We start from the raw sequence: 14,063 nt of genomic DNA on the forward strand, positions 1-14,063 counted from the left end.
GATAAGTAATATATTAGAAAGAGGCCAGAACAGATCAGATGACAGCAGCTGTATGCCAGGAAAGATACTGACTCTAGACTGAGTTCTTTTACAGTTGGTTTAAATAAGTTTCGAGGTTATTTAAACTTACATGAGTGTAGAGCCTGTACCTTTGCAGTACAGCAGTCTGCAGTGCAAACAGACCCTTGGATTGTCTCAGATGTGCTGCTCTCCCATAAGCAATGATGTAGGAATTCAAACCTAATCATGACTGCTGATTCTGAGAGGTAAATTCTTATAAAGTTACCATTTTAGAGAAAAGACATAGAACTAAGGCTCAGTGAGGTAATAGCAATGCAGTCTAAGTTAGTCACACTATCTGAGTAGTTTTCAATACACTGTGGTCATTGGTAAAAATACTCTTTTTATTGATATATAGTTTGAGGGATTCATATAGAATTTAGAAAATTTTTACTAATGCAACTGGCTGAAATACTGAAACTTGAAAAGTTCTTGATGATAATGCTTGTTTTGCACCTGCACCACAAAAAACAAAGCCATTCTCCAGAAGAGGAATGTATACAGATAAATTACATAGTAAGAGTGTGACTGTACTCAAACTCATGTAGTATTAGACTAGCAGAGCTTGAAAACAGCATAATAAATCCATTACTTGTCTTTGTATTTCACACACAACCATGTGAGTGTGTGAAACCTCTGCATAGGCCATACAAATTAAAATATATGGCAGAGAAAATATCACATCACAGCTTCTGAATCTGAAAATTTACCTTTGAATCTGAGAGAGGCACTAAATGAAAAACATCCCTAGTCAAAGCTGATCCTGCTGATTTATGTAGACCACCCTGAGCACAGTGCAGGACGGAGACCACCAAAGTCACTTGTCACGGTTAAACTGCAGTGAGCCCCAGTCCTGCATCCCTCTGGGTCTCCCTCCTGTTTAGTCTCTCCCCAGCACACAGGCTGCCATCAATGACCCCCCTGCATGTTGGGGTGGTTTTGTTGCCCTCCAACATTGTACTGTGTGAGCACATTCCAGGCTGGAAAATAAACATGTTAAAAAGCGCCGTAGCTCTCTCATCACCTCCTCGACAGCAGGATTTTTTATCTTTTATTCTCAGGGAAGACCACATTAAGGGGCGGATTCTATACTTTGATCTGAAGAAGCTGGGATTCCCAGAAGAGCTCATCTCTTTGAGGATGGAGATACATTGTGGGTGAGTGGTCAGGAAAGCTCTGTCTTCCATAGTCCTAACTCCAGTTTTTATCTTTGACTAGAGATCTTGGTAGACTGGAGATCTCTTGGGAGGTCATCTATAGTAACTTAGGCTAATCTGATGGATGGCTTTGAAGTTGAGGAGTAAGACCAATAAGATAACCAGATATTCAATGAAGAGTCAGGCAGGCATAATTGTAGCTTGTCTTTTTTAGTCAGATTCTAAATTTTAAGTAGCTGGAAATATTCAGGTAACCTCTTTGCTGGCTGCTGTAACACCAGAGCCTTCAAGGAATTTGCCCTTTTTTTACCAGGGCTGGATGTAGCCCAAAGCTTGCCATTTTTTTCTCCAGAGATTTGAATTCTAGATCTGAATCAACCAGCAGGCCCTCATTCATCTGCATTCCCTCCCTGTCACCTGGTAGACTCTGTTCTAATTGCGGCAAAATTGTGTCACCATGCACCTGAACCTTGAGAAAAACAAAGACACTTTAAAAATGAATCAATAAAATGAGGAAAATAAAATGCAATGAGTTTTCTGCATATAAGATGCATTGCTGAGAGTGATACAAATGCATTACACAATAAAAAGCAGGCACAAATGAAGGCTTTAGCACTTTAAACCCCTGCACTGAAAAGTCCTCTGTCCTTATTGCTGGCTCTTAACTAGCTGTCAGCTGACTGAAATTAGTCAATCTCACTGTCTTGTGGGATTTTTTTAATAGAGAATACTACAACTATCCCTGTAACTGGACCTGAGGAACTACACTTACCATTACTATATATATAATAAAATACGATTGGGGTTTTTTGCCTGATTTATCCTGGTGCTTCACTTATTTAGAAGTTTAAATCGAGGTAAACTCTGCTAAAGTTGGCAGAATTAAAGCAATGTAAAAGTGATGTACATGAATGGGAAGAATTGTGTGCCCAGTCTAGAACACGCTAAATTAACATTTGTGTGCTCTTCTGCCTGAAGAACACTTCTGGCTCCTAAGTGCTGAGGTATTTGAAATCTTACTGCAAATCCACAGAGCAAGAGCTGGCTTACATTTAACCAAAGAGTAGAAATAGGTGTTGAATACAGAAGCAGCAGTGTGCAAGAGGAAAAAGAATGGAGGGACCTGGTATGACAATTCCTCAAGGCAGCCAGGACCATCTTGGGTGTTTCTGGTTAGAGCTGTGTTTTAGGGTATCATTATTTTAAATCAGCATATTTCATATATTTGACTAGGGAAAAGCTCAAAACCTCCTCTGTGTCCTGCAGAGGGATCTTAAAAAATGAAGAACAAAATAGTCACAAACCTAAACTGAGAAGAAGGATTATTAGGAGAAGCGGGAAGTTGATATTCAGTTAAATTGCAGCCCTACAGACATTTCAGGATGTCTTTGAAATCAATACAGTCATAGAAAAATGAAAGAGTAGCTAGAGAACGTTGATAGTGTTGGATCAGCTTTGTATGTATGCAACTGAATTTTCAAAAAATCTAAGTTCTGTAGTTCTACTTAGTCCATAGATCAGTAATTTAAATATGTCTGCAGGAAAGGTGTTTCCTTTGCCAGTAACATTTCCTTCTTCTATCCAAAAGAAGGGCTTAAAAAAAAAGTTACAGTCCACCATCAGGGACATAGAATCAAAACCAACTTATTCTACCATTCTCAAAGCAATGCCAGTGTCGTTAAACAAAGCATTTCACAAGATGTTGCATAATTATTATAGTCTATCATTGAGCATCTTTGGACCTAAGGTCTGGCATAAAATAAAAAAAACACCATGGAAGGAATGAAACTTGAACGACTGATACTGAGAGCTGAAGTTATATATTTACTTTCCAAATTGCATATTGCGTAAGTAAATCTGATTTATTCTCAAGGACTAAGTTCCACTCACAGAGAAGAGTCTCAATTTTTTATTTTTTCACAAAGAAACAAATGGCATAACTAAGAAAATTAGTTATGTCTCGTAAATAGAATTCACTAAAAATATACTGCTCTCGAATTTCAGAGGGAACATTTTCAGAGGAATTGGCTTCATAAAGGTGAAAGATTGAATGTAATGAGTGGCACTACCAAGCTTCAGGAGATCACGTTTTTTTATGACATATTAGTATTCAAACAATACAGAACACCTGTGAAACCCCTCAAATACAGTGGCATGTGCTAGTCAATCTTTCTGAAAAGTATATGCCCAGCAGTGCAGCAAGACAAATGATTTTTAATAGTTTCTTTGGATGGAAATGTCAAAAGATTATGCCACATAATGTAGTTCTAAAACTTTGCTTAAAAATAGGCATGTAATAAGTTCAGAGCTTTATGTAGCTTACGACTTGGCCAAGTCATTGTACTCTGAGAAAATGAATGACAGTATTATTCTAGTTCAATATCAATGCTTTTCTAGTTGCATCAAAAGAAAGGAATTCATTTAATTTGAAAGGAATTTTCAAAGAATAATCTTAAGTATGACACAGTATCAAAGGAAGTATGGTGTTTAATGTTCAGTGTCCAAAAGTTAGTAAAACTGCAAAAGTTCTTTCTTATTATCTGGTGTTCAGGCCCATGGTTTGTGAGCTTCATAGCTGACAGAGTTATGGGGCACAGACATCTTAACCATTAATGCATCCCCACCCTCTTCAGCACCAAAGGGAAAGCATAATCTCCCAGTATGGACAATGCAGCATTGCTGACAAATAAAGCCACCATGATACCTGTCCCCAGCACTAAAACAGCAAATAATGAATAGGCAAAGAAGGAGCAAATCTGAGCATTGAAATACTGTGGAACACCACAATGAAATTATTCTTTCAGGATCCAATTCCACTTGCGAAAGCAGTCAGACCCCATTTTCAAACAAGGACTATAACATTTCCTTGATCACGAAAATCCATTCTTATTCTTTTATTTTTTTAAATCAAAGCTTGAATAGCCCATATATTTTACCCAAAACCAGGGTTAAGCCTTTGAGCAATTATTTTCATTAGCAGATGACGTCATCTCATCAGTAGGTATTTGTTGGGCATCAACAAAGTGAATAGTTTACAAAAGCTGGACTTCTTAGTTTAAAAGAAAGCGTAGAACTGAGGCCTTTTCTTTTTTCTCCCACAGCATTGGCAATACTTTCAAACGTCTGTTTAATCCATTCTGTCAGCAGTCTCATGAGCTGATGCCTCTGCTTTGGGTTTGTGTTGATTCTTTGGCCAAGCCTTAAAGCTTCGTGGTTTTTGATAGAGAACTGAAAGAAAAGCTTTGATGCTTGTGAATGTTGACTGCATGAAGTAAATAATGTGAGGCGGGTTTAAATGTCCTCATTTTTCGTTATGCCTTCTAATCACATGAAACTGAAAGTAAAGAAAAGTCACATGAAAAGGAAATAATATCCTATGAAGTGAAAATATTCTGAATGTTTCTAATCCTCATATCTCACATCCAGAGTCTGTTTCCACACCATGGGAATAGTTATCCTGATGCTCATACCTCACTATTTCTAAAAAATAAAATAATTCTGTGGCAGTCAGTCTGCTCATCTGAGGATACGCATTCACCTTTTATTGCAAAAAGGTAGAAGTGGCAAAGGGTGAATATTTAGTTTATCTAGTGGGAATGAAAAACACTCATGTGTAATGGATAAATCAAGAGATCAGAATTAAGTCTGGAAGTTTGATAATTTTGGAAACGTCAGTGTTCCTCAGCGCATCACAAAAGATGTATTTTTGACACATGGCTTGCATGTGGAAATCACTGTCAAACTTAACTGAAGAGAGATTCAAAGTGGGAGGGAGTATTTGGAGGGTTAGAAGACTATTATGACATACAGTGACAAATGTATTAAAAAAAAAACCCTGATGAAAAATCTTATGCCTCACAATTTGTTATGTTCTGTCTGCTGGGGTCCAATAAACACCTGGCAGAACTTCTGAAGGACATCATCAGCAAACAGCAAAAATAATCACCATGAACAAATCTTGACTAACTTCTCTGGCAAGTACAAGGTGAACAGAGAAGTCCTAATTTTCCTGATAGGGAGTAAAAGATAGACACAATTAAAGATCGTCAGCTTTTGTGAAGAAGTGTCTTGGAGGGAGGAAAAGTAGGACTTGTTTCAAAAAACGTGGGCACAGATTAAACTCTAATAATAGGAAGGAGTTGCTGTATCTCCTGGGGTTTGAGACAATGACAGTGACAACTGTTGTGCCTTCCCAAGTGAAGGGAATAGAAATGATATTTTAAATACCTTTTTAAAAATTTCTAACCTTTAATTTTTATTAACCTCCTTTTTGTTTCAGCTGAAAGGCAAGGGGATATTAAGAGGAGTGAAGTACAAAAAATATTTTCCTCATACATCACTATAGCTTTGCTTTGGGGTACATAGGAGAAAATGATGGTTTTCTTGTGATGGACCATTTCTTTTCCTTCATGTCTCTCAGAAAACGGAAATTTTATTTAACTAACATTCTCTGCAGCTGATGGTTCTGCTCTGACACATCTTTCTATTTCCACAGGCCTTTCCCAACAGTCCAAGGGGTTAATAGAAATCTATTAAATGCCTTTAAAATACATTTCACATGTTGTTGTGGCTGTTTCCTGGTGTGAATCTCTTATTATTTTACTGAGCCTTTTAGACATCAGCTGCTCCCCTTGCACTGAGCATTTGTAATCCCTCTGATTTGCCTGTGTCCCTGGCACAGCAGTTAGATTACTGAACCTTGGGGTTTACTCTTGTTTTATACATGACTTACAAATTCCAAAAGTTAAATATTGCAGCTGGACCAAAATGGGTCTGATCTTGTGTTTGCTGGTGGCCAAGACACATTCCCTGCAGTGCCAGGAGACTCAGGAAAGAGGAAGGCAGTGCGGGTTTGCAGAGCTGGCATCCCGAGCGGGTTGCTCAACAGAGGAGGGTCGCTAAAAATGTTTTTCTCGTTTTATTTTCATTCCTGTTACTTTTTAATTTATTATTTTATTATTTTTACTTTATTTGCTTGAGGCTGCGTTTCCTTCTGGCCACAGCTGCCCTTGCTCGCCCTCTGACGGCGCCGAGCTGCGCTGCGCATCTCCCGCGCATCTCCCGCCCGTGCGCACCTTCGGCCCCGCGCTGCCGGTCACTGCCGGGGAAAATAACACACCCACCACAGCAGGGTTGCACTTCAAACATTCTGAAATTCTCCTTCTGGCTTATGCCTCCTGGCTCACATAAAGCCTGGCTTTGCCTGCCCTTTTTATGCGCTGAAGCCCGTGGAAAACGCAGGGATTGTTTCACTTTGGATTTCACATGGATTGTTTGGTGGGTGCTTAGGAGACGAAGTCCGAGACCTGTAGGATGAAAGGTTACTTAGGACGAACAGAAGGGACAGGATGTAGCAAATTAAGAGTAAGAAAAACAATATCTATCATGTGGAATGTTCAAATGGTTTTCCCACAGCTTCCTGGACGTCTCTATATTGCCCTGTTTCTGCACTGAAGATATTAGATGTGATTTGATCCACAGCCCACTATAGTTTCCATACCTTCACTGTACTTGGAAAAATTAGTTTTGAAAGCTTTAAAGTTCTTTGTACTCAAGTCTCAGTTTACATACGAGGTGAAGAAGAAACCTTTGAGAGCAGAATTTGAGTGGTTTTGTTTATTTGTTAGTTTTAAATCAGGAAATTACAGTAAAACAATGATATTGAGAGGAAAGGTAAAAGCAGAAGGGAAGACTGTTGAGTAGCCACATAGTCAATGCAGTAGTGAAGGGCCCCAGGTCTGTCAGAGCACATACCATCATGGAAAAGCCAAGTGGCATTGTGGTCTGAGCAGCTGCGATACTCTGCTCCAGATGATCACATGCACAAAAGTTTTAACCAGCTGAGTACCTTATTATTACCTGTTTCCATTGCTTTATTAGCATTATTTCTAGATAGTTAAGACAGCATCTTGGGCTTCTGTGTTATCATGAGAGAGAGAAAAGAAATACTAATTTATACAGATTTTTTAGTCAAGCTCTTGATCTGAATTTATTATTCTGCATCATTGTAGCTCCAGAAAAGCTTCTACTATGTTCTTTGAGTGCAAGACACAGTGTAGAGATATATAAATACTGTACATTCAGAGAGTAAGACACTACATACTGAATTTAGTGTTTCATTTATGCATTGATCCAGACATCTCAGTTATGCTCAGAAAGTCATAAAATTTACTTCTCTCAATATAGCAACGTACTGTTTTTCTTATGCAGTTAGTGTTGCATAAAGAAAGAACTCACAAGCAAGAGCAAAAAGCCTGTGCATCGTAATAGATCTTTATTTGTCTTTAAATTGTACTGCTAAGCTTTGTAAATGGAAAAGGCAATCTTACAAATAGGATATCCTGAGAAACACTTATGTTAACTCAGTGCCCCCAGAAATCTCCATTCCTAGACACCTTATTATTAGCTGATACCACTGTGCCCTGTGAAATGAATGTTGTGGCTCATTATCTAGTTCCTGAAACATCTTTAATATACAAAAAGACACCCATATGTTGCAAATACATGGGTTATGTAAATAAATTTGATCATATTGATTTTTCTGTTGTTAACACCTCAGTTTGAAGAACATCAAGATCTTGAGGACAAAATCAGAAGGTGTTTTGTCCTTGACCTTAGTGGGGAAAAGATCTCACCTGGAGCCTTTCACTCTTAGGGTATCTAAAAAATTCTGTGTGTGAGCCTAAGCTTCTGAGGCCCCTGCTAAGACTGTGCTTTTCTGCTCTTCCACGTTTTCCCTGGCTTTTGCAGAGAAGGTTCATGCACTCTTTCCTGCTTTTTTGTGTTAGAACAAGATTTTCTTTGCTTGTACTTTGCTCAAGAAAAAATGGTTAATTTTCTACTAGGGCAAAGGTCAGTGTTGTCTGTCTTCTCCAGTATTCCCAGAAGATTTGTGCTTTCATAGGCTTACTGATCCTGATTATTCAAAGCATTTTTCTGGTCTCAGTGTACCAGCTTTAACCAGTTTTCCAGAGTGCATTATGTTGAGTAGGCAAGTTGCATATAATGTAGCTTTTCCTCTATAGATACCATGCCACTTCATCAGATGCTTCATACTTTCACTGTCACATTTTCTGACTTTTAAAATACGGAGGTAAGAGTTTAAAGCAGTAATTTATTATTCCACTCACAAGGAGCAAAACAAAACGTTTCACTAGAGCCGTGTTACTTTTAAATTCTGTCTGTCTGAACCCTTTAAATGAACAATGTTTGGCACTAAGGATTCACAGGACTTATACAGCAATCCTCTTGTCCTGGCAGCCCTAAAATAGGATTTTGTGCATTCCTGGATCTGTCACGGAGTGGGAGGGGATTAAAAATGTCAATTCAACAAATTTTCTAATGGCCAGGGTATGTCAGGGGGCCCAGTGACCATCACACTACTTCCCTAACTAACAGGTCATTTTGATCAATATTGATCCTTTGGTTGAAGTGCTGTCTTTGTGTGCAGGTCTGAACAAATGGAACAGGAAACCTGAGTGCCTGTGCGTTTCCCACACGACCCCAGCCTGTCTACACCTCTCTGGTGCTCCTGTTTTTGCAAAAAACATATGGACTGTCTTGCTCTGCAGGGCAACTCGTGATCAGGGACAAGACAACATGTCAAATGTGGCTTTCCAAATTTGGCTGAAGGCACTCCCACTCCTTCCCACCATTGCTTTGGTGCTTGTGTCCCTGTGACCAGGGTCATGTCCCAGTAACTGTGCCTTCCTCTTCATGCCTGAGCCATTGCCTAGCTTATGTTCACTCAAAAAAACCCAACAACAACAAGAAAAGAAGCAGTACTTGAGCAAGCCAACCTTATTTGGGGCCTCAAGGGAGCACTTTCAACTTTGTGGTAATTTCGCTAGCCTAGTGTGGGATGACAGTAGCACAGAACATGTCAAGTATAGCCAACTTGTAGTTTGTGAGAGCAGAAGGCACATTCTCTCATTAACTTTGACTTTATAAATGAAGACTTCATAAAAAAATATTTTGACATGCATTAGGTGATTCAATTAAAGTCTGACAGGAACATTTGCTACTCTGTGTTACAGTAATGAAACCAGAATTTTTATTTGAAATTTCGGATAAAGATGTGAAGGTACTGCTCTGAGGTAGTTTTTTTTCCCCCCTAAAAGTCTTATTTTAGAAAACAATTACAAAAATCAGAGTCTATTTTCTCCTTCAAATCCACTGAGGTTAGAATAGATTAGCATTCACTTAGTTCTCATTGTATACCAAAGAGCTGAGCTCACTCTCTGTCAAACAGCAAGGGAAAAGTGAAAAAAGCACAATTTAATTACAGGGTTACTGTTAAACCCGAACTAGTTAGGAATGAATAAATATTTCTGTTGAAATTCTCTGGGTTCAGAGATTTATAACTTGGTGATAAGATTCTCCTAAGGCAGAATCCTACTGCACAAGAAACAAAAGACAGATATTTTTCAGAAACTGAGATGTAATAACTGCTAAAACACCAAATGAGAATCATATTAATTTTATTACAGTTTCATGATTTCAGATCCATTTTATTATCGGAGCAGGAATTTAAATTTCTCTACAGGCTTTCTGTGGCACTCAGCATTGACTCAGCTGCTGAAAATTGCATTGCTCCACTCAAGTCAGTAGACCAATAGTGTTTAAGCTGCAAATTTAACACAGACTTCCAGAGGTATCCAACTCCCAGAGCCTCAAGTGGTTTCTGAAAATCCCAGATGTCGTAATAACCTACTGATGATGTGGCCTTCTCATTTTGTCTAACAAGTACTCATTCTTGAAGAATCTGCAATGTGGGATTTTTCTAAAAGCATCTTTTTCTTTTTCTTTCTTTTTTTCTTTTCCTTCTTTCTTTTCCTTTTTCCTTTTTTCTTTCTTTTTTTCTTTTCCTTCTTTCTTTTCCTTTTTCCTTTTTTCTTTTCCTTCATTTTGTTTGGTTTTTCCCCCTAGGGCAGGGAGGACAATCTTACCTGGCATGTCCTTGTTGATGAGGAGACCTCCCAGCACAGGAGGGAGTGGAATCTGTATTGCAGTCCTTCAGGAGGGGCTTTGGCCAGCCAAGCAATGCTTTTTGAGGTGGTGTCTTTCTTTAGAAACCAGATCCTGACACAGAATTTAGACAGACAAGCACCTAAATTGCACAGACTCTGAAGCAGATGGGTCACTATTAAGACTTATGTATACAAATAAATTTAACATAACAGCAATACATGTGCTTTTTTTAAGTGATGGGTCTGCCTGTTTCTAAAAAATTGCAAATATTGGTGCAGGTTCCAAACTTTCCATTTTGAATTATGTACCTGGAAAAACCAACACTTTCCAAAAGTGGCAGGATCCTTTGTTTGAGGCATGATGGTTCTCCTGTACAGGAAAGACATTTTTCAGCAGCTCCAATGCACTGTTACTCCATGCCACTTTTGCTTTCCCTAGCTAAATAAATAAATAAACAACCTGGAATAAATGGAATACATTTTTGCTCTCTGGATTCTTCTAGTTGAGCTGAAGTACAGAGAAATAAAGATTAGATCAGACTCCTATTATTTTAAGAGTTATTAACATTTTAAATAAGTACCATCAGCATGATTCATCAGGAGCTGAGGAACTAATTTTGGCTCTGGCAACTGTGGAGTCAGCCTAAGGAAACAAGTCAAAGATTGTTCCCTCCAACACCACAGTCCCTTCTTTATCTAGATGGGCAGAAAGTGAGAGGGTAACACATCACACCAGTAAATCCTAGAGTCTCCTTCTTCTCCAGGTCACTTTTGTGTAAATCTCTGCAAACTGGAAAAGGCTCCCTCTTTTGGGGTCCTGGAGGAGACTGGAAACCCTGCAAAGAGCTGTTAAGAGATTTGTTTGCTGCCTTGGAGGTTGAGTGGGAGGGATGACACCCATTCCAGTGTGAGATAGACTAGACTTGTCATTCCCTAACAAGTCTATTTAGGCTTGTCAGAAGCTGATGAGCTAATTATGGCTCATTAGATGTAGAGGAGTCTATATTTAAGCTCATTTGGGGTTGGTATGGGAAAGTTAATAATAGAGGTGGAAGTAGAGGGAAACTGCTAAGGCTGCAGAGAATCTCTGTCCAAACTCTGTGAGATTTCCAGAGAATCCCTGAAGCAAATTGGGAAGGCAAGCTGAACTTCTGTTAGAAAATTGGAAAACAATGGTTTTACTTCTTCAGTTCTCCTCTTTCCAGAATTTAAATTAGAAATAGTATAGAATAAAATACAAATAGCATAGAAGTAAGGCTGTCCTCAGAAAACTATGCCAATTGTGTTTGGATACCCTTCAGGCTGCTGGAAAATGAGCAGGTTCACTGAGAAACACTGTCATTTTTACAACTCTACCAAATGACATTAGAAATCTTCCCATTCAAAACATCAATATTCTGTGTCAGAAAAGCCTGAAACAAATAACACATTTAGCATTATTGTTTAACTTCAGAAATATTTCACCTTATCAGTATGTACTACAGATCCAGTATTTTTGTGTTTTACTTATAAAAGGGGTTTTGCTGTGTTTGGCCTTTTATGGTCTTCCATTTTCCACAGCATAAAAACTTTTTCCTTTGTAATTTCCACACCAGGCAAGTTGTCTATTGGGGCAACCACATAACTATTTGCTCTTGTTATTCTCTGGGTGTTCAACAGGTCTGCACTGCAAGTTTCCAACCCTTTCTGAGAGACACAGTTGTTGGGTTTTTAAAATCCATCCTCCTAAACAGTTGTATTCAATGAGTTTTATCAAAGTGAACCAAAACAAAGAATAAGAAGTGATCTGACTAAGCAGTGGCAAACCACACTGTTTCTGAGTTGGGTGTAATTGCTGAACCAGGTGAATGCACTCAAGTAGTCAGGGTGAGTTAATTCAAGAGGGGCTGTGTTGATTTCTGTGCTTTCAGATTCCCTATGTACCAAATCTGTGGTGCTCACTGCACCTCTCCAGGCTCCTCTGCATGACATCCAGAGGCTGCAGACAGTTCAAGTTTACTTCATGTTACAGCATGGCTTCATGTGATGTTACATCAACTGCACAAATGACAAAATCTGGAAAATTTAAAGTAAGAACCTGGCCTTAATTTGTGCTATATTCCTTTCCCTTCTCAAGGTGTGTGAGTGTTGGCTTCTGAGTAATTTTTTATTTCAATATGAATCATTTCAACAGTTATATTTTATCACTTGACTCTTAAGTGAGGTAACACACCCTGTAAGTACAAGATATGTCTAGACATTTGTGACTCTGCTTTCTCAAATGCTATACTACTGTATTTGATGTGGATGTCCTCAAACAGATTCTTTATGTTTTTCATGTTTGTTATTTGTGTTTATATTAAATGCTTATTCACAGTTTCTTAAGACAAGTGAGGAAGATTTAAGTTTGAATTTGTTCACAAAATCCACCATTGTGCTACAATATCAAAGGAATTTTAATAAATATATCAAGTAAATGACTGACTTTCCTCTGCTAGCTTGCAGGAAATGCAAAAAGAGATCAAATCATGTTGCTACAACTACAAAAATGTGCAGTTTTTTGTAGTCAGCATGCTTGATGTATATAACAAAGTATCCATGCATTCAGTCTTATTTCCTGTTACTTCTAAATCTGTACATTGTCAATAACATTGCAAATATTTTCCTTAGATTTACAGAGTAAACTAAAATAAAAATGTATACCAAAATATGCATCATTTTCCCAAATCAAGGACTTTTAGTACTAAAGCATTCAGCACTGTATATAATTTAATAATTTATTTCTCAATCTTCCCACTTGCGTTATTAAATTTATGTGCAAGTAAATTAATAGTGAAATTGGTGATTTTCTAATCTATTTCTGAATTTTGAGAGAAAGGTTTTCTTAATTTATTATGTTGTGGATCTTCTGTAATCTGGTGTATGTATAAATTATCTAATAAGGAGCTCAGTATTTTGAAGGTGTCTTATGATATGAAAAATGTCCATCTTTTGAAATTATGGGATGCATTATCACAATGCCAGACTCTAATCTGCTACCAATTTGTGTCAGCTTTCTGCATTCAAAAAGGACTCAAATCCTCTCTAAAAGTAGGAATCAGCTGAAGGTTTGTCTTGGCTTCATGAGCCCACTGCAATTAGGCAGCATGTGAATGTGTGCCATATGCATTTATTGCTCTTCTAAGCATGTGTTACTTTGATGTGCTAGGTTAGAAATCTAACTCTTTTTCTTGGGCAGCCTTCCTCCTGGGTCTTTATACTGCTTAGCAGTTGAGTCCAGACTTTGAAACACAGCCTAATTTAGAGGCGGATGCTGCAGCTGCTGCTGTCATTTCAGCTGATTTTTTTTCCTCTTTGATGTCAGCTTAGAGCCTCGGTGGCTGCATCGGTCCCGCAGCCGCCGCCGTTCGCCCAACGGCCACCGCAGCATTTTAAAGGTCTCTCCGCCTTTAAATCTAATTTGGGGAGCTTGAGTCTTGCACAGTGCTCTGCTGGTTTAGGGAAATGCTGAACTCTCACAGAGTATGTCCTTCCTGATCTGGAGGAAACACTGAAATTGCTTTGAGTTATGTTTAATACCTGATTAAATGCTGATGATACAGGAAGAGGGATTGTTTGTTTTTGGCAGAAGGAGGATGGGATGCCTTGCCCATTCTGCCCCATCCTCTGCATTAGCAGCTCTACAGTCTGAAATGAACTTTTTGCTCTGAAAGCTGCTTTCTCCCTTCACAAGACATTATATTAACTGTGTTTTTCCCTTCTCCATAATTTATTTCTGCAGTGATAGCATGTGCAAAGACATTCCACCTCAATTTCTCTTGTTCTTGGACTATCCTTGGCTTTCCTTTCTGCTCTCTCTTTCTGTGGCTGACACGAACTCAAGGAGTGCAGGAGCTTT

At 38.5% G+C, this 14,063-nt stretch overlaps 1 long non-coding RNA gene across 1 annotated transcript in view; it reads left to right on the forward strand.

Annotated features, from left to right (window-relative positions):
• Positions 1 to 1,127: 1,127 nt before the first annotated feature.
• Positions 1,128 to 14,063, forward strand: part of LOC115906994 — a 36,478-nt gene continuing 23,542 nt past the window's right edge. The window contains exon 1 of the long non-coding RNA XR_004060969.1: positions 1,128 to 1,217. This is a non-coding gene — a long non-coding RNA (uncharacterized LOC115906994). The remainder of the gene's footprint in view (positions 1,218 to 14,063) is intronic.

The sequence above is a fragment of the Camarhynchus parvulus genome, chromosome 9 (genome assembly GCF_901933205.1).
Source record: "Camarhynchus parvulus chromosome 9, STF_HiC, whole genome shotgun sequence".
Taxonomy (NCBI): domain Eukaryota; kingdom Metazoa; phylum Chordata; class Aves; order Passeriformes; family Thraupidae; genus Camarhynchus; species Camarhynchus parvulus.